The sequence below is a fragment of the Balaenoptera borealis genome, assembly GCF_965194805.1.
Source record: "Balaenoptera borealis genome assembly, chromosome: 10".
NCBI classification, from domain to species: Eukaryota; Metazoa; Chordata; class Mammalia; order Artiodactyla; family Balaenopteridae; genus Balaenoptera; species Balaenoptera borealis.
The window spans coordinates 74,498,137-74,519,795 of NC_138874.1; the positions used below are offsets into that span (position 1 = coordinate 74,498,137).

At 35.0% G+C, this 21,659-nt stretch overlaps 1 long non-coding RNA gene across 1 annotated transcript in view; it reads left to right on the top strand.

Annotated features, from left to right (window-relative positions):
• The window catches only part of LOC309604718, an 80,587-nt gene extending 64,589 nt beyond the window's left edge, over positions 1 to 15,998 (top strand). Inside the window, exon 3 of the long non-coding RNA XR_014231013.1 lies at positions 14,124 to 15,998. This is a non-coding gene — a long non-coding RNA (uncharacterized lncRNA). The remainder of the gene's footprint in view (positions 1 to 14,123) is intronic.
• The last annotated feature ends 5,661 nt before the right edge of the window (positions 15,999 to 21,659 follow it).

The window sequence follows — 21,659 nt, forward strand, 5'->3', positions numbered from 1 at the left end:
TTCTGAGTTATATACTTAACTTCTTTAGTACAAATGTGATTATTCTTTAACCTTTGAGATCTTTGAGGCAAGACTATTAATATGTAAATTTTAACTTTTTGTGCTTAATATAACATAAAATAAACTAACTAAGGTACCTAAAAGAGCGTTTGGAGGAAAAGAAAATTTATAACCACATTTTTGATGTGGGTTTGAACAGTAATAATTTTCATTAAAAACAAACAGACAAGGATAGCTTTTCTTTCCAAGTCAGTTCCACGCAGTTTATGTAGAGGTGGCGAATTTACGCACTGTGGTCTCTCAAGTCCTATCTTACACTATCACCATGAAGCCCATTATTATGATTTGTCATTTATTATCTAGTTCTTATTTCTTCTTTGTACTATTCCAAACTTAAATTGAGATATCAACTCTGAGATATTTTAATATATTTTGAAGTATATATGAGGCACTATGTTCAAAAGAATTTGTGATAAATAGATCAGAAGATACTAATCTATTTGTAGTGTTTTACGTATTTATACTTAAATATGCTGTTATAAAATTGTCAACAAGTGAAATAAAGAGATAGGTAAAACCAGGGTTTGGACCTGTGGTAGACCAAATTCTAAGATGTACCCCCAACCAAATTTCTTGCTGTTATGCACAGATCTGTCATTATGATAAGATCAGTCCCAGTATTGTTATCTTATGTGGAAAAAGGAATTTTGAAGATGTAATTAAGGTTACTGATGATCATTTATTTCAAGATTATTCAGGTAGGCCTAATGCAAACAGTCAGGCTCTTTAAAATTAGAGTGCTTTCTTCATCTGGTAGCAGAAGTCAGAGATATTCTTAGCACAAGAAGAATTCAATGTGTCATTGCTGGTTCTGAGATGGAGGGGGCCCTGGAACTATGACCTGGGAGGAACCTCTAGGAGCTGAGAGGGGACAGAGGCCAATAGCTGGGGAAGAAAATGGGAATTTGAGTCCTACAACCTCAGGGAACTGAAATCTGCCCCAAACCTGAATAAGCTTGGAAGCAGATTCTCTATTCTCCAGATAGAGCACAGCCTGGCTGATTACCTTAATTTTGGTTTTGTAATACTCTGAGTAAAGAACCTAGTCAAGCCTGGGACATCTGAACTGTGAGCATAAAATGTTTCTTTGTTTTTTATCTTTTTATTTTGAGATAATTATAAATTTATGTTCAGTTGTGAAAAATAATAACGAGAGATTCCATGTACCTTTTTACCCAGTTTCCCAAAATGGTAACATCTTGCAAAACTATACAATATCAAAACCAAGATATTGACACTAATACAATCCATTGATCTTATTCAAATTTCCCTAGTTTTACTTGTTCTTCTATGTCTGCTACCACAGTCAAGTTACAGAGTATTTCCATCACCAGGAGGAGCCCTCAGGTTGCTCTTCTATAGCCATACCCTCCTCTCTCATGCACCCCCCTCCCCCTAACCCTTGGCAACGACTAAAATTTTGTCAGTTTTGGGAATGGTACATAAATACAATCATAGACTATGTGAACTTTTGGGATTGGCTTTTTTTCTGTCAATATGCTTTTCATGAGATTCATCCAAGCTGTTGTATGGATTAATAGTTTCTTTTTATTGCTAAGTAGTATTCTGTGGTATGGATGTATATAGTTTGTTTAACCATTACACACTGAAGGACATCTGGGATATTTCCAGTTTTCGACTTACAAATAAAACTGCTATATTTGTGTAGGTTTTGTGTGTATGTAAGTAGATTAGTTCCCGTGGCTGATATAACAAATTACTACACACTGGATGGCTTAAGAAAGCAGACATTTATTCTCTTATGGTTCTGGAGTCCAGAAATATGAAATCAGTATCATTGGGTTAAAATATAGGTGTTACCAGGTCCAGACTCCCTCCAGAGACTCTAGGGAAGAATATATTCCTTCCCTCTTCCGGTTTCGGGTGGCTGTCCATATTCTTTGATTTGTAACTATCGCTCCAATCTCTGCTCTGTGGTCACATTGCCTCCTCTTCGTCTCAAAAGTCTTAACTTAATCAAACCCACAAAGATTCTTTTTCCAAATAAGGTAACATTTATAGGTTCCAAGGGTTTGGATGTAGATATCTTGTGGTGGGGAAGGGGGAATTTTTCAGCTTACTAAAGTAGTTTTTAATTTCTCTGATAAATGCTCAAGGGTGCAATTTCTAGTCACGTGATAATTGCATATTTAGTTTTACATGAAACTGTCCAACGTTATCCGGAATGGCTGTACAGTTTTACATTCCTACCAGTAGTGTATGAATGATCCGCATTCTCTGCATTTTATTTTTTTAAGCTATTAAGTTTGTGGTAATTTGTTATACAGTAACAGAAAACTAATAAATTATCTTAACCAAATTAGTATATTAGAGTGGGCAATATATTTTTCGCCTTTTCAAATGTCCAAGATATCAAAAATGTTAAAATGAAAACATGGATAACCAATCAGAGTGCCTTTTAAAGCATATCAACCAGGAATAACTCTAATAGTTAATCAAGATGATGGTGTATGGAAAACATTTCTCACTATGTTAGATGTATGTGTATGAAAAGATTGCAATAGCATAGAGTATAAAAAGTACTACACAAGTTTCACATTGTGGGAAGTAACTAGTACTGGTAGTTCACCCTTAATTTTTTTAAATTAATTTTTATTGGAGTATAGTTGATTTACAATGTCATGTTAATTTATGCTGTACAGCAAAGTGAATCAGTTATACATATACATATATACACTCTTTTTTAGATTCTTTTCCCATATAGGTCATTACAGAGTATTGAGTAGAGTTCCCTGTGCTATACAGTAGGTTCTTATTAGTTATTTATTTTACATATAGTAGTGTGTATATGTCAATCCCAATCTCCCAATTTATCCCTCCCCGCCTTCCCCCTTTGTAACCATAAGTTTGTTTTCTACATCTGTGACTCTATTTCTGTTTTGTAAGTAACTTCATTTGTACCATTTTTTTTTAGATTCCACATATAAGCAATAGATATCATATGATATTTGTCTTTCAATGTCTGACTTACTTCACTCAGTATGCAATCTCTAGGTCCATCCATGTCACTGCAAATGGCATTATTTCATTCTTTTTTATGACTAATATTCCATTGTATATATGTACCACATCTTCTTTATCCATTCCTCTGCTGATGGACATTTAGGTTGCTTCCATGTCCTGGCTATTGTAAATAGTGCTGCAATGAATATTGGGGTGCATGTATATTTTTGAATTATGGTTTTCTCCAGATATATGCCCAGGAGTGGGATTGCTGGATCATATGGTAACTCTATTTTTAGTTTTTTAAGGAACCTCCACGTTCTCCATAGTGGCTGTACCAAGTTACATTCCCACCAACAGTGTATAAGGGTTCCCTTTTCTCCACACCCTCTCCAGCATTTATTGTTTGTAGATTTTTTGATGATAGCCATTCTGACCCATGTGAGGTGATAGCTCATTGTAGTTTTGACTTGCATTTCTTTAATAATTAGTGACATTGAACATCTTTTCATGTGCCTCTTGGCCATCTGTACGTCTTCTTTGGAGAAATGTCTATTTAGATCTTCTGCCCATTTTTTGCTTGGGTTGTTTGGTTTTTTTTGATATTGAGCTGCATGTACTGTTTGTGTATTTTGGAGATTAATCCCTTGTCGGTCGCTTCGTTTGCAAATATTTTCCCCCATTCTGTGGGTTGTCTTTTCATTTTGTTTATGGTTTCCTTTGCTGTGCAAAAGCTTTTAAGTTTAATTAGAGTCCACCCTTACTTTTAAGGAGATTTGGCCTAAGTGAAGGAAGAGAGACAATGTATATCACAGTGAAATAAAGTTATTATGTAAAACTGTCTAAATATATCGTTTTTAACATATGATTGAGGTGTGCAGAGAAAAAAAGAGTATGGCTGCAAGAGAATTTAAATAAATGAAATGGTCTGAAATAAATGAAATGAGTGAAACTTTTTTTTTCTGAAATGGGTCAAATTTTTAAAGTGCTAATGCATTATGAAAGAGATTAGACTTTCAGGAGTAAACTCTGAGTTAACCAAATGGCAAATGGTTAGAAGAGAAGGAGAGGAGTAACTGGAATAGTCAGACATATCTGCCTGCCAGGGAGGAGGAGCAACTACAGGTAAGAGAGGAAATCCTCTGGATTTCCTAGAACAAGCTTCAATGGCTTCATGGTGGTTTGGAGACTGGCACTGAATTTTGTATGAAACAAAATTGTCATAGCTGGAGTTACCTCAGGAAACGCTGACTGCAAATATCTAGGTTATGCAGTTAAAAACCTAGGGAAAAAAATCCCATTATGTATTTTCTTTTAATGTTTATGTTCATTTTTCTATTAACTTATAAATATTATAGAGCATATACTTTCTGACAGAATTATGACCATAATGCAATAAAATTAGAAACCACAAAATTATTGCAAGAACAAATTCACTTGGAAAGTAATACAAAGATATAAAACAAAACCAAACTGTCTTATTTTACAAAGAAAAATCAACACTAAAGCTACTACAAGTATTGTAGAAATTATAGCTAGTGCCATATGTATGAGATATGGTTGCAGGAATAATCAAAGGAAATTATAGAGCCATAAATTAAATTTTAAAATGCAAGATAGATTGAAAATAAATTATTAAACATTTGGTTCATTATGCTACAAAATATTAAAAAACAAACCGAAAGAAAGTAAACTAAAAGGACTGGTAAAATAATAACAGGAAAGAAGGTAAAGAAAAACATTGAAAATTAGTTGGATCAGTAACATCAAAGCTTATGCTTTGGAAAGACAATTAAAATAGAAGAAATTTTTGCAAATCTTAAGAGAGAAAAGGAAGGAGGAGGAAGGAGAGGGAAAGAGGTAGAGGAGGAAGAATAGAAAGAAGATGGAGTGAGGAAAATATTATCAATACAGATATAAAAGACATTGAAAATATTTTCTATTAACTTGGATGGATGTCTTGACATGCCACGAATCTTTGAAATCTAAAATCTTCACCACTATGATAGGCCTCTGAATCTTTGTATGGTTTGTCTATTATGTTCTGGCACACATTTGTCTTACAGGGCATCCAAGTTACTTGCCATTTTCTTCTCAAGAGATTCGATCAGTTGAGTGGTGAGGTAGCAGTTCAAGGGCTTCTACTTGACCTCATTATGATGCCTTTTATTCCACAATTCAATGAACCCATCTTAGGGTTCTGTCAGCAATTAAGAACAGCTGCCCTGATTATACACTCAGAAATTGGGGAAATAACCGCAGGGTGAACCATTGGGCTCTATGTAAAAATGAAATGGGCCAGTACTTCATTTATCGTCTAGTGACTCTAGGCCCCCACTTTAACATGGGGGTTATTGTGATGCTCCACATCACCTAGAGCAGGGTCAGCTCTGATACTGTATCAATATATCACCAGTCCCTAAATCATCTTGGTATGGCCCTTTCCCCACAATATAGTTACTCTTGAAATGGCCATAGATCCTTTTGAAGAAGGATTGGTGGAATAGGTACTACATATTCTTGCTGTGAAATTATAGGTTACTTTTTCAAGAAAACCTTTTAATTTGTTCAAGAGACAACTTCTAATCTGTTGTCATTGAGTCTGACATCTGATTCACATCTGGAAACTGGGCAAGGGCTTTTGTCAGCCTTCTGCCCAGCTGCATTTCATTATATAAACCAAGCAACAGTCTCATTGGATGCCCAATTATATCACCTCGTGTTCTAATTCCCATTACAACAGATTGCTACATGTCAGGGCTCCCTAGTTGCCACTTTGGTCTTGTTCCTTATTATGGTAATTATTTCCTCCTTGCCTCTGATGGTTAATTACTGCCAACTGTCCACTGCTATACTGGAATCTTACTGCCAATTTACACTAGAGAATCCACTTCTATAATATCTCTTATTATCAAGACTAATTTATAAATGACAACCACCATTGAGATTTCATCAATATCACTTCCCTTTATTAATGTTTGTGTTATCCCTGTGAGCTTCTGGAACTCAATCCTCTGGAATGTCTGGGAAACAATATAGAATTCACCCCTGATTTGCCCCAACTGAGGAGGTGGAAAGCTTGGGTGTTTATCCACTAACCCCTATTTTTTTTTGGTTGAGCGTTGAGCAGTGGTAAATGTTTAACAGTCATCTCTCTGAACAAGTAGTCCTGATTTCTAGGATCTTTCACCTGTGTTGGAACCACTCTTACTATGGCCAATTTCAGACTACAGCATGACATCACTGAGTGTGGGATTGAAAGGAGATGCTCAGTAGCACACCATTATATGGAATCTCCACCCTACAAATACAAATAAGACATTAAGAACCTCAAAAGCATAGATAATAGTAAAGTGTAAAATAATTAGAAACTGATGAGTTTTGAGCATATTTTACTCTTGTTTTTAATGTAATTTATTTAATTGTAAGTTTATATAATTTAATTCTTAATAATGTTGTATTTAAGAACCAAGTTGTAAAATCCCTGAAAATTTACCAGCCAGCATTTGCACACTGGTACACATGACACCAGCACACCACTGCTCCTGTAGATGACAAATTGTCAGCGCCTGTATTCTGACCTGCACAAAAAAACTAAGCAGCTCCTTTAGTCAGGGAGAGGAGTCATTTAGAAATTTGTAGGTACTTGTGATGAGAAACCAACACTGTGCCTGGGAGCAGTAAGTGCCAAGGATCCGGGGTTCACTGAAGGCATCTGCTGCATTACTTGTCCTTAAGAATTCATGAAAATGTGCACGGATAGGACTTAAAACATTTGTTTTATATATAACTGAGAAGGGAGTTCTCATTTATTGCATACCAACAATGTGTTAAAGGGCCTTAATCTTCACTATAGCTACATGTAGGCTGTTATCCACCATCCGAAAGGCAAGCCATATGCTCAGGGTCTCTGACCGTTAACTAGCTGAACAAAGCTTTTAACCCAGGTTTGTCTGACCCTGAGGACTGAACTATTTATTTCAGGCTAGAGTCATGTGTGATTGTTTTAATTACATCACATAAGTAAGATAAAGATTAAATCTGTTTTTTTTTTTTTTTAAATTCTGAGCACCACCAATTAAATAGAGAATAAGAAATATGTATCTTGCCTAGATTTCTTAATGGGAAATCTTTATATCAGAAAATTAGCCCAAGTTGGTGACTGGCAATACAATAAAGTTGAATTTAGCTAGGAAAGATTCCCCCTTTCCATTTCAGCATCCTGCCCATCTATCCAATAAAAGGCAAAGATTTTCCAAGGAGAAAGAGTCTTCATGAGATGTCTATTATTTGTGTGTATGAAATGCAGTGATTTTGTCAAGAAACTCTCTGAAGAAAAAATTAAAATTAAACAAAATGCTCTCATTCAAACAATATTGTTCTAAGTAAAAATCCCCAGAGCTTTTCTTTATAAATCACTATTACCTCATAAAAAATGCCTGATTAAGTGATAGGAAGTAATGGTAAAGAGAAACATAATTTGTTACTTCTTCTGAAGTTGAACAGCTTATAGTGAGTTCTTCATAATTATCTCCACTTCCCTTTTTCAAAGTTAATAAAAGTTTCTGTTGACTTCAGCATTGCTTTGAGGTGACTAGAAATATATAAAGGCAGTGGCACCAAAAAAAAAAAAAGGAAATTAAGCCAGAATTTTACAGTTTAGGCCAAGGCTTGGCACATGTTTTCTAAAAAGGGCCAGGTGGTAAATATTTTATGCTTTGCAGGTCATAAAGTCTCTTGGCATAGCCCAAAAGTAGCCATAGACAAAGGTAAATGAATAAGCATGGATGTATTACAATGAACTTTATTTACAAAAAAAAGGAATCAGGCTGAATGTGACCTCTTGGACATAGTTTGCAGACTCCTGATTTATGCAGATGAACCATATTGCTAAGTTCCTGATCATTCCAGGTTTTTTTTTTTTTAATGAAACAAAAATGCTAACAATGGATTCATAGTTTATTTTTTTTCATTTTAGTAAATATTGACTTGGTGCTCAATATGTGCCAGACACTGTTCTGGGTACCGGTGGTGCAGTGGTGAATTATTAAAGTCCCTTTCTCAGTGAGCTGTTCTTTGAGTGAAAATGCCTTAAGCAAATAAATACACAAAAAATATAGAATATTATGCCAGGTGTTGCTTAAAAAAACAGGCAAGTAGATAAAATTAAAGATGTTTTAAATTAGATAATTCATCTGGAAAAGCACAACTGATAAGGTGATATTTGAATATAAAGCTGAATAAAGTGAGGTAGAATGCCACATAAATGACTGGAAGAATAGTCTCCTGGAAAGAAGAAACCTTTGGGACCAAAACCTTGAGAGTAGAGATTGCTGACTGTGTACATGGTGTAGTGAGAAGTCCATGATGGTTAGAGCAGATGAAATAGGAAGAGAGGAGGGGGGGAAAATGTCTGAAAGGAAGGCAAGGCCCAGATCCCTGAATTGCAAGAAGATTGTTTTTTCCATTCTCTTCTTGCTTTTCACCTGCACTAATACAACCATAGCAACCACTATCACAGCTTACCACTCCTGATTTTAATGTGGTCTCAAAACAAGGGCATAGATGATGATTTTTCTCCTTCTCCTTATTCTCCTTCTTCCATATTCTACCCCACATTCCCCTCCCATGATCTTGGTAAGAAAAGCTTGGGGCAGGATAAGTGTTTAAAGTAGTGAGAAATAGATACTTAATATAGTAGTTGGTGGGTAGGGCAAACTGAATATTTTGATAGGTTAGATGTAGAATGTAATACAAAGAGAGTAGTCAAGAGTGACTGTAATTTTTTTTTTGACCTGATGAATTGATAGGTGGAGTTCTACTGAGATAAATAACAATGTGGATGAACATATCTAGGGTAGAGATTAAATGTCCAGGATTTTTTTTTTTTTTTTTGACTTCTCTAGGATGTCAAGGTGGCAGTTTCTTTTAAAGCCTGGAGTTTAGGAGAGAGGTCCAGGTTGGAAAAATAACTTGGGAGCATCAGTCTACAGATATTATTCAAACCCATGAGCGTGCATAAGATTGCCAAGGGAGAGTGTAGATAGAAGAAAAAAAAAAAACCAAGCACAGAGGCACCTGAGGCATTCCATCACTTGAAAGTTGGGGAGACATGGAGGAATCAGCAAAGTAGAAGAATGAAGAGTGGATAGATAGCAAGGTAGGTGGCAGTGAGGAATATATTCTGCAAGCCCTATGCAGAAAGTATTTCAGGGAAGATGGAATGATCAACTGTTAAATCCCACAGAGGATGTATAAACAAGAACTGGGAAATAAATGCTTTATTTTGCAGCATGAAGATCAAGAGCAGTTTTGGTGGATGTTTGGATTAAAGCTTAATTGTAATATGCTCAAGGGAGAAAGAACAGAGTGGAATAGGATAAAATAAGTATAGATAACTATCGGAGAAGCTTAATTTAAAAAGGAACAGTAATACAGCAACACAAACAAATAGGACAGGAGTTAGCAGGAGATGTAGAGTTAAGAGAAGGTATATAGACAAAAGTTCTTAAATAAGAAATGAGATGTAAAGAACAAGTGGAGGATATGTCCTTAGGAAGAGCAGAGGCAGCTGCTTGGTGGTAAAAGAGGGGAGGAAGACTATATAGACACATGTGCAAAGAGATGGAGAGAAGAGTGGTGGGTGGTAAGGTATTATCTCTTCAGAGGACCCCTAATTCCTTCAGTGGACAGTTTATCTGCTTTATCTCCTCATATGTGTGCATGATCTATTTCACAAAGTATAATTAAAGCTAAATTATTGCTCTGGGGCCTGAGATGTTATCTAGTGAAAATGAAGATTAGGTAGGAGGTGGTGAAAGTTTGAGGGAGAAATTATGAAGTGGTTGTCTTAGAAGAATGAATAAACTATGGAAAAGTAGTAAGAATGATAAGCAGTCCTAAGCACTATGAGATTACTGTTAGTACATTTAGTAATAAACGTGTCAGCTCTGTTCTCTCTGCAGGTGCAGATGCAGATGCAGAGTAGGTTGAGAATTGGATTTAACCAGTTTGTTTTTTCCCACTCAAGTATAATGAAGAAAGCAGGATGGTGGATGGGGACTGAGTATGCACCCAGGTAATTTGTTATGTATAATGCTGAACGCATTAATCTTGTAGGGTTAAGAAGTGATATAAGAAGATGAGAGGACATGAGAGTGAAAAAGTAGTTTTTGCAATGGATGGTAGGTCTTGATGGAGTTGAAGAATTGTTACAGTTGGAGTACTAGAGGGAGTGAACTGGGAAGATAAAAAGTTGTATCAGGGGATGGAATATATGAAAATGAAATTGGGGATAGAATATAGTTAGTTATTAGAAAAAAACATGTTCAAGTATGTTTCAGTGAAGTAATATAATAATACATATAATATAATAAACTAGTACTCATTCGTATTTACTGTTTGCTCTCAAATTCAACCATATAGGAGGATTCCACTTTCACACTCCTTGAGTTTAGGTATGTCCATGTAACTTGCATTGGTCAAAGAAATGAGACCAGAAGGGTCACTCCCATGTTGGGTGCATTTAAAAAACAGATTTCTCCATTCTTTATTTTCCTTACTCAAGCTGTAGTTGTGGACATATTGAAATGATCATAAATAGTGTAACAAATGAAATGTAATAAATGCCCACTGTCTTCTAAGCCAAAGATGGGCAGAACTTGGCCACAAGGCAAGGTTAAAGCATCCTGGAACATTTAATAACCATGTAGAAGTCAGTTGCCCTGGAGAACTTTGTGGGTTCACAGTATTTTACAGGGGTGAGAAATAAACTTTTCTTACGTTAAGCCACTGACAGTTTGGTGACCTTTGTTAACACAGCATAATCTAGGATATCTGGCTCACCACAAAAGTATGCTTAGTAAGGGAATGGCTGAGATAGGCTGGATGACAAGGTCACTGAAGGAGAGGAGGTCAAGGGAGGAGAAGTCAAGGTATAGAAGGATTGTCTGTATGAAAATTTAAGTCACCACACTTCATTACACGATACGTTTGAAGAGATGACAGTGAGCCAAGAGCTAAAATTCTCAAGGCATAAAGAGAAATGACTTGGAGATCTTAAATGACTGCAACAAGCACTGATAATACATAGTGTAGTGTGAGGACATAAAATCCTAAAGCTGAGAGATTCATGGAGAAGAAGGAAATATTACAGAAGTAGCTATACAAAGAACCATTGAGGTCTGGCTATTTTAATTATATACAGGAAAATCTTATTTAAAGAAATCCTTATATTCTTCAAATAAAAACATTTACTGAAACAGTTTCCCTTTTCCAGAACTTTAAAATCTACAATTAAAAAAAAAATGGACCTTTTCCTAGCACTTTGACCATGGAAATTACATTAAAATAAATTAAGAAAAGACTTATTCTGGAATCCCCATCTATTAGGAGGTTACATGGACTTAATGTATAATTTACAAGTCATGTACTTTACTAATTTTGATCCTAGTTTTTTTTTTTAATTTACAATTCAGTTCCAATATTTGCCTTTGCTATTAATAAAGAAATGCAAATTTCTTCAACTTTGGAATAATACAGTGTGCCTGAATTCATTTTACATGAATTTCCATATATTTCATTTTCCTTTTCTTTAACTGTGAGTCATATATTTGACTAATTTAACCTTTTGGCTGTTTTACAATTTAGAATATAAATGGTTCAGACAATAATGTTTATTTTTGTAAATTTTGTTCTGTTGCTTGATTTGTTGGCAAATTTAGGAACATGAGTAATTATGAGTTAATACTGAGAATCTGCTTCATAGAATGGACAATCCTTATTGCCATATATTTAAACTTCATATTTTGAGGTATGTTTTAACTTACACATTTTAAAGAGTAAATATTACACTGGAAAATACGTTACAATGGACAGAGTGGGGAAGGATTTTTTGTCTTTAATGTTAATTAGAGGTTAGATTTTCTTTAGACCCCCAAATAACTAACATCCCTTTACTTTGAATGTAGATAAGAAGTTAAAGATTCTTTTCTGAAAAACTATGCAAGGTTTACTGCATCATTAACAGGTTCACATAATTAAAGAACCTGAAAATGCTCAGTAAAAAGTAGCATTGATTCTGTACAGATAGTGAAAGCTAATTGAAGTACTAATATTTTTACTGAGAATATTAAATTTTTATTGTCAACCTTCTAAATTCCTCTATGTTGTAATATAATCACTTCTGTTTATTTCTGTACTCTGTTTTTGGCTATTCCTATTGGCAGAAACATCTGTTGTAGCTTAAGTTTGAGCCTCTTTCTATTCTTTAAATATGAGCAAATAAAATATTAGATATGAAATACTATTTTGGAAAATACCATAAACTCTAGAACTTGGAAGAACTGTGAATTCTAGAACTGTGAAGCTCTGCTGTTTCTTTTCTTTATAGTTCAGATATCTATACCTACCAGATTTTGTTATATCAAGTCCCACAGAATTTGCATTTTATTATTCCTTTAGCTATAAACTCACTCCCCCTTTGTCGTTTTCAGAAATAAAGGAAACAAGCATTACATGAGCTCTCTGACTTATTAAACTACACCCAAAGACTAAACTTCTTTGATCTAATGTTTATAGCATATTATAAAAAGTTTGTTAATTTTTCAAAACTAAGTGATATCCTTAATTTTACCACTCAGAATGAGGGGATGAAGCATAGTAATTTCCTTAATACCTATCATCAGGCTTTGCCTCGTTCTCAGCTCTAATAAGGGTGCTTATTTTCTGTGAGCAAATATTCAGTATGTACTATGTGACATGTACTATCCTTTCATTTAATCTTGTGAGATAGAATTTATTACCATTTGTTCTGTTAAGCTGTGACTTAGTGAATTTAAGTAACTCGGTAAAAATCACACAACTAGGACATGGAGATGTTGAAATACAATTATGGGTCTGTCTGTTTCCAAAGACTACTTCCTAACCAGTAACCATTTTTCCAAAATATAATATTCAGATGATTTATGATTCTTTATAAAAAATAATCTAGAGGGTCAGTTTGGGTGATGAACCAGAACCTGAATTTTTACAAAGCCATCATAGGAATTCTGGCATGCCTAATTTGAGAAACTTTACAATGACCCTTATAAATGGCCTTGCTTGCTCAGTTGCTGGATGCTTTGGTTCCCTCCTTTGATAATCTGCTTTCCTCTACTCTCTAGACCCAATCCCTAGCAACGACACCAGAAATTAAGAACTAGGGCCCTATAGTGATTAGCACTAAATCAGCACTGAGTCCACCCTGAGCCATTTGTCTCTTTGGGTTAGAGTTACCATCTACTGTGGGTCACAAAAAACTCTGTATTTATTACATGATTTTGCTGGGCTGGTATTTCTTTACATAAATTTCAGCTGAGTGTGAAACATTCCACAAGCTCCATTCCAGGGACCAGACTTATTTTCAGGGCTGTGCCAGTGATTGGATGAGCTACATCCTAAGATATGTCCTGTATCATTTAAAAAAAACAAACAAACAGCAATTCTATCATATAGGAATATACCATATTAACCAATAGTACTAATAATGGGGATTTGGTAGATCTTGCAAAGTTAGATCTATGCCCAGTAGATGAGTAGAGGAGCAGTGTTTTTTGTTTGTTTTGTTGTTGCTTTTAAATCATAACTTATTTCCTTTTTGATAGTTTTTATTGAAGTATAGTTGATTTATAATATTATATTAGTTTTAGGAATACATCATAGTGATTCAATATTTTTGTAGGTGATACTCCATTTAAAGTTATTACAAAATAACATAAATATTTCCCTGTGATGTACAGTATATCCTTGTTGCTTATTTATTTTATACATAGTAGTATGTATCTCTTAATCCACTACCTCTATCTTGCCCCTCCCTACTTCCCTCTACCCACTAGTTTGTTCTCTATATCTGTGAGTCGTTTCTGTTTTGTTATATACATTTGTTTTATTTTTTAGATTCCACATATAAGCAATAACATAGAATGTTTGTCTTTCTCTGACATATTTCACTAAGCATAATATCCTCTAGGTCCATCCACATTGCTGCAAATCACAGAATTTAATTCTTTTTTTATAGATGAGTAATATTCCATTGTGTGTGTGTGTGTGTGTGTGTATAGATGAGTAATATTCCATTGTCTGTGTGTGTGTTATCCATTCACATGTTGATGGACATTTAGGTTACTTCATATCTTGGCTGTTATAAATAATGCTGCTATGAACATTAGGGTGCATACATCTTTTTGAATTAGTGTTTTTGGTTTGTTTTGGATAGATAGCCAGGAGTGGAATTGCTGGGTCATATGGTAGTTCTATTTTTAATTTTTTGAGGAACCTCCATGCTGTTTTCTGTAGTGGCTGCACCAATTTACAATACCACCAAAGGTATTCTAGGGTTCCCTTTTCTCCACATCTCTGTCAACATTTGTTGTTTGTAGACTTTTTGATGATAGCCATTTTGACAGGTGTGAGGTGATGTCTCATCATGATTTTGATTTGCATGTCTCTGATGATTAATGATGTTGAGCATTTTTTTTCAAGTGCCTGTTGGCCATCTATAGATCTTCTTTGGAAAAGTTTCTATTCAGGCCTTCTGCCCATTTTATGATTGGGTAGTTTATTTTTTTGATATGAGTTGTATGAACTATTTATATATTTTGGATATTAACCCCATATCAGTCATATTATTAGCAAATATTTACTCCCATGCAGTAGGTTGTCTTTTTGTTTTGTCGATGGTTTCCTTTGCTGTGCAAGAACTTTTAAGTTTAATTAGGTCCCATTTGTTTATTTTTGCTTTTCTTTCTTTTATATTAGAAGACAGATAAAGAAATATTGGTATGATTTATGTTGAAAAGTGTTCTGCCTGTGTTCTCGTCTAGGAGTTTTACAGTTACCTGTCTTACATTTAGATCTTTAATCCATTTGAAGTATATTTTTGTATATGGTGTGAGAAAATGTTCTAATTTCATTCTTTTACATGTAGCTGTCTAGTTTTCCCAGCACCACTTATTGAAGAGACTGTTTTTTCTCCACTGAAATTTTTTGCCTCCTTTGTCATGGATTAATTGACCATAAATGTTGGGTTTATTTCTGGTTCCTCTCTCTTTTCTTCTTGATGAGCCTGCCTAAAGGTTTGTCAATTTTATCTTTTCAAGAAACCAACTCTTGTTCTCATTGATCTTTTCTGGTTTTTTTTTTTTTTTTTTTGGTCTCTATTTTACTTATTTCCTCTCTAATTTTATTCCTTCTGCTGATGTTGGGCTTTGTTTTTTCTTCCTTTTCTAATTCCCTTACATGGAAGGTTAGGTTATTTGAGATTTTCCTTGTTTCTTGAGGTAGGCCTGTATCACTATAAACTTTACTTCTAGAACTGCTTTTGCTGCATCCCATAGTTTTCGGAATGTTGTATCTCCATTTTCATTTGTCTCAAGGTAATTTTTGATTTCCTCTTTGATTTCTTCTCAGACCCATTGGTTTTTCAGTAGCATGTTGTATAGTCTCCATATATTTGTACTTTCCCCATTTTTCTTCCTGTAATGATTTCTTGTTTCATACTGTTGTGGTTGGAAAAAATGCTTGATATAATTTCTGTTCTCTTAAATTTGTTGAGACTTGTATTATGGCCTATCATGTGATCTATCCTGGAGAATGTTCTGTGTGCGCTTGAAAAGAATGTGTATTTTGTTGTTTGGGGATGGAATGTACTGTAGATGTCTATTACGACCAACTGGTCTATTGTGTCATTTCAGACCACTGTTGCCTGATTGATTTTCTGTCTGATCTGTCCACTGATGTAAGTGGGATGTTAGAGGTCCCTTATTAAATATTATTGTATTATTGTCAGTTTCTCCTTTTATGTATGGTAATATTTGCTGTATATATTTAGGTGTCTCCTGTATTACGTGCATTTAGGAGCAGTGTTTTAGTGACATAAATTTTTTTTTCTGGACCCCAGACCAAGTGCAGTATTACAGGATTTTTGTTTATTTACTTACATTATGTAAACATAATGTGTGCATTCTTAGATGCTATCTCAAATATTCAAAATCTCTTACAGCCTCTGCTTTGGAGATTCCATAGCTATACAATGTACATTATAACATGTCATTCTTAAGAAATCCATGAAACACCTATTAAAAAAGACAAGAGGTGGGAAAAAATAGTATTTCCTTCCTAGAACTTAATTCAAGAGGGAAAATGGCTTGAAAACTAAAATATTTTAACCATGAAATACAGTGGAAAATTTTCAGCCTTACAGACTCTAAAATAAGCTTCTTATTGCTATTTACTTATTGCTGTCTTTCAAATAACCAGAAATTCCATGGGTATTAATTGATCACCATTTCCTTTGCAATCCTTTCACCATCTGTTTTTATCATATATTCTGTTGTCACTCACAGCCTTCTCTTATTATGTACATCTCTTTTTCTGGCTTATTAACATCAAATCTCAGACCTTGTCAATAGAATGAATAAAACATTAAGGAACCCCAACCCCGGTTCGAGATTTTATTTCTGATGATCACTCAGGTTGAATTAATTAAAATGCCTTTTGTGAATAATTTATAAACCAAGAGTGAATAGGATCATTAATTGGGATGAGTTCCTGTAGTTTTGTAAATCATTATCTATGACTGATAGTTATATAAAGAAAGGGCTTTATACTTCATTGGTACATTATTACATAATTCTCCAGCAGCAGTTGAGAAAGAGTAATTGAATGAATGACACTCTTTGGTACAGCAGTCTGTAATGATAAAACTTAGGACAAATGCATAGAAAGAAATGTATTTAATTGTCAGAGAGTTTCTGAGGAAGTGAATACTGTTCCCACTACCTTCTTGTTCAGGATATACCAAACACAGAGAAGAATATGGGAAATTTGAGGGTCCTAGCCTCTTGACTAAGGAGTTACTGCCTCTTTTCTTCTTTCATCTTCTCCCACTGCCCCATATATGAAACTTTTCCTGGGAATCTTGTTAAGAGGAACAGAAAAAATGAACATGGGAAAACTGCCTATGTCTGCGTTATTCTTATGTAGTTGTAACCACTTTGAATTAACATTCTTGCTACTAATTAAATTGGAATAGATTATCTTTACTCTAATAAATTACCTTTAAGTGGTTTATCAGGGTAGTTGAAACTAAAACTAATATAAAAATTGAATAATAGGCTGAATAATGGCCTTCCCAACAATGTCCACACTCAATCCCTGGAACCTGTGAATAGGTTGCATTACATAGGGAAAGGGACTTTCCATACGTAATTAAGGTTATTGGTCCTTAAATAGGGCAATTATCTTGCATTATCTAGGTGAACTCAATCTAATCACATGAGTATAGAACGCTCTCTGGCTGGAATCAGAGAAGGAGTGAAAAACTCCAAGCTTATGAAGGATTTGCAGCACCTTTAATGGTTCTGAAAGATAGGGGCCATATGTAAGGTCTGGAGAGAGGCCTTTATGAACTCATGGAAAGCATGAAAAGGAGTGATGGCAGCCTCTAGAGTAAAGATTGCCTCCTGGCTGATAGCCATTCAGGAAGCAAGGACCTCATTCCTGCGACTATAAGGAACTGAATTAGGCTAACAGTTTGAATGGGCTTGGAGTTCGATTCTTTCCCAGAGTTTCCAGTGAGGAACACAGTCCTGCTAACACTTTGACTTTAGCCCAGTGAGACCTGTGTCAGACTTCTAACCTACAGAACTATGAGATAATAAGCAAGTGTTGTTTTAAGCTGTGATAATTTATTATGGTAACAATAGAAAATTAATCCAAGTAGTGACTTAATGTAAGTTGTGACTTGAGCAAGTTATTTGCCTTCCCTGTGCCTTCAATTCCCCATTTGTACAATGGGCTTAATAAGAGTATCTAACTCATTGTATTGTTGTCCTATATGACTGTTAGTCCATATACATCATTAAGTCTAGTTATATAGGAAGACACATAATGCCAAAGTTGTTGCCAGGGTACAGTAAAATATAATAAATGAAGTGAAGGAAGTAAAAATTCATGCTATATAAAATGATCACATGTTCTTAAATTGAATTCAGATGAAAGAGGAAGCATGCATTTACAGATAGACAGTGGTCACAGGTTATATGAGATATGTATTCCTGACAGTCTTTTAATATTTGAAACTAAGTTAAGAAATGGACAGTATTTTGTTACCTAGATAAGGTTGTGCCACAAGCTTATGATTCAGTCATTCAGGATTCTTCCAAAGTATGCAGTTACCCCCTTTTGGGAGGCATTTAAATTATATAAAAAATAATACATAAAGTAAATTTTAGTAATATTATTTCAGATTAATATAATTTGATTGGCATTGAATGCAGCCACACTGCTTATATTGTTTTCCCCAAATGGTTTTGTACAGAGCCAACTTGAGCATAGGCAGCATTTACTGACTGCAAGTACTATATGTCAAAGTAGTTTTAAGCCTTGTATCCGGGCATTAAATCCCACTACATAATGGGATTTTTTATACTTAACATAGTTCTGGTTAATTAATAATATATGTGAATTATTGATTAGTTCTTCAACTCACATGAATTTGTTATGTAGAAGCCTTGATTAATACATCCATGAAAAGAAGACCTAAAGATATTATCTTTATGCAAATTGTCTTAGTAGCTCTAAAAATCTTTAAATGTTATTAGTGTTTCATTTTCTACTTATATCTGCTGATAAGAATGATAACTCAATTAGACTGCTGAATATATATCCATGTATACACACAAACAGACCCAGACACACACGTGTATATAACCTCAGGGGGGAGTAGAAAGCTGTTCTCAGGAATTTATTCACAAATTTTCCGAAGTAATGAAATCATGAAGAAAGGAAAACACCTAACACTAAATTACCAATGCTGTTTAATAGGCATTCACATAGTACTTTTTTAAAAATCAAGGATATTTTCCTTTGCCCCAAAATCCATTTCTGGTACCAACTATAAAAGGATTGAGATGTTTTTACCATGATCCTGATCAAAGAGTAACATGTAAGGATGAGCATTGCTTTCTTCCTGAAATTTCTCAGGATGAGCCTTCTCTTGGGCTTGAGCTCAATGAATATAAAAAAAATAACAAACAGTTATATATAAAGGAGAAAATGTTACTAGTTTGTGGATGGAGTATCTCAAGCTCTGTATATAATTTAAACTTAGATGAGGGTTGTTTAAGCTACCAGGAATAGTCAAACAACTTGAAGAAATATTTCCTTTGGGTGAGGTTGGGGCAGAGTCTTACTCTCTAGGGGCCCCAGACAGTATGTTCACACTATTTCATCTAAATTCTGGAAAAAATTATGATAATGTAAGTTATACTGCTTTAATTCAGGTGTACTTGAGTGTAAGTTATGCTGAAAGTTAAGAAAATGTGTTGGCGAGGAGGAAGAAGTTGAAAGAAACAGAATAACAAGTAGGTAAGGAATACTAAACCATAGAATTGTCCTTTGTGGTGATATCTAAGTCAGGCAAAGCTCAGTGACTAAAGAGGTGTGAGGAACATGGGCTTGGTTTAGGAAGAGAGTTCCACTCATGTATTAGAAGTATAATGTATGCTGATGTCAGTAATGATAAAATAGCAGCTGCCATTTACTGAGTGCTCAATATATAGCAGGCATTATCTCTAATCCAAATCGACCCTAATGGAATAGCTACTATGGTTCCCAATGAGAGATAAGAAAAATTACATTTATATTGGTCAGGCAACAAGCCTAAGGCCACATATCTAGAAAAATTCATTTTAATAATTGAAGCATGCTAAAGACCTAAAGATGTTGTCTCTAGGATAATGGCTTGATATTGTCTGATAGCTTATCAGACAGTAAAGATAACCAAAGTCTGCCATAGTTCCTGATGAGAAGTACTGATACAGTGAGGAAGTTAAAAATAAGATAGTCTTTTATTTCTACAACTGAGTTTGGGGTGGCCTTAGTGATGAGGTTGATCAAAAGAATAAGGCAGAATTCTTATTTTATATACCTTCCAAGGTTAAGTCATTAGAAATCTCCCTGCTTCTGTCTGCCCACTTGGAAAGCCTCTTACTGGAGAAGTCAGCCTCCATGTAAGACATCTTAATCCCCTAAGATAACAGGTGGTGAGGAACCCCAAGCTAGCTATGTGGAGAGGCTATGGAGAGGGCAAGATGCCTCGTAAGCCACAGCTGGTCTAAACATTCCAGGCCAGGCCTCAAGCATGTGAGTGAAGAAACCATTATGTACATTCTAGACCACAACAGACATGACCAAAGATGTGGAGAAGAACTGAGGAAACACAACAACAGATGAAACTGTGGGTCTGAGACATAACTGAGAGACACATAACTGGTGTCTCTTAACTGAGACACCAGTTAAGCTGTCTCAGCTGTTCCCAGCCATTTGAGCCACCCTAACTGAGGCACCAGTCTTTATGGAGCAGAGATGAGCCATGTTTGCTGTGCTTTGCCTAAATTCTTGATTGATAAAATTGAGAGCATGATTAAGTGATTATTTTATGCCACACAATCTCAGAGTGGTTTGTTTCACAGCCATAGACAACCAGAACAGAGTGTACACATATAAGATTGCAAGGCCTATGAGCACCAGATTCCAATTATGCCATGATAGTAGACTTCTAAGAAAAAAGAATACATAATCACATTCATCAAGTGGGTTGGAATTCATAGCAGAAGTTCTGCACAACTTGGGGAATCCGATTTCTTGATGCAGAAACTGAGGCACATACCCAGTTAGTAATTAAGTAATAAAAACAGTAGCCCATATTTTGTGAAGCTATTATGTGTCCGGAAGTATGGCAAAACTTTTCACATTCACAGTCTCTAGTTTTCACAAATAACTTATTCTAGGTCACATAGCTGGTAACCGTGTGAGCAGGGATTCAAATTTGGTCCACATGGCTTTAAATACAGTTGAAGTTTCATCATGTCATATAGTTTCACTTGTAGCAAGTGGCATCATAGTAGAGGAGAAAAGTGATTTCTTGACCCTGTGGACACAGTGAGATTCAGGTTTTTTTCAAGTACTTAATACACCATGTTTGTGGCAGCTCTCTCACTTCTTGATAGGTTAATACCATAAAAATAATTGCATCACTGTTCTAAATTGACTTGGGATCTGGTTTAAGTAGAGTGTGTAAATAGAGGGTCTCAGTGGCACCAGCTGGCTAGAGCTATGGAGGGTAAATGCTGCTCAGAAGATGGTGTATTGCTTTGAGATGATTGGATACTTTCTTTCCAATGCAAATAGCTAAACCCTGGATTTGTACATAAATCTAGAAATTCTTCAGTCTTATGTCTTTCATTTTAATTCTATGACCTACACAGTGAAATTCTTCCTCAACCAAGACTATGGGTGGTGAAATTCATCTAATGAGTAAGATTAATGGACTTCAGTTAAAGGATTGTTTCTGGTTTGGTCACTTACTCATAATACACCTTTTTCAAGATATAAATTTGTTGAGCCTCTGTTTCCTTATCTGTCAAAAGGATGTAAGCATACCATATCACAAATTAATACAGCTAACACATGTAAAACTCTATCATCATCATATTATTTTCTTTCTTCTTTCTATTCCTGCTTACAGAATCATAATTCCTTCCAAAGAATAGAGCTCTATGTCAAATTCCATTGCCTCCTGTAATTATTCCCTG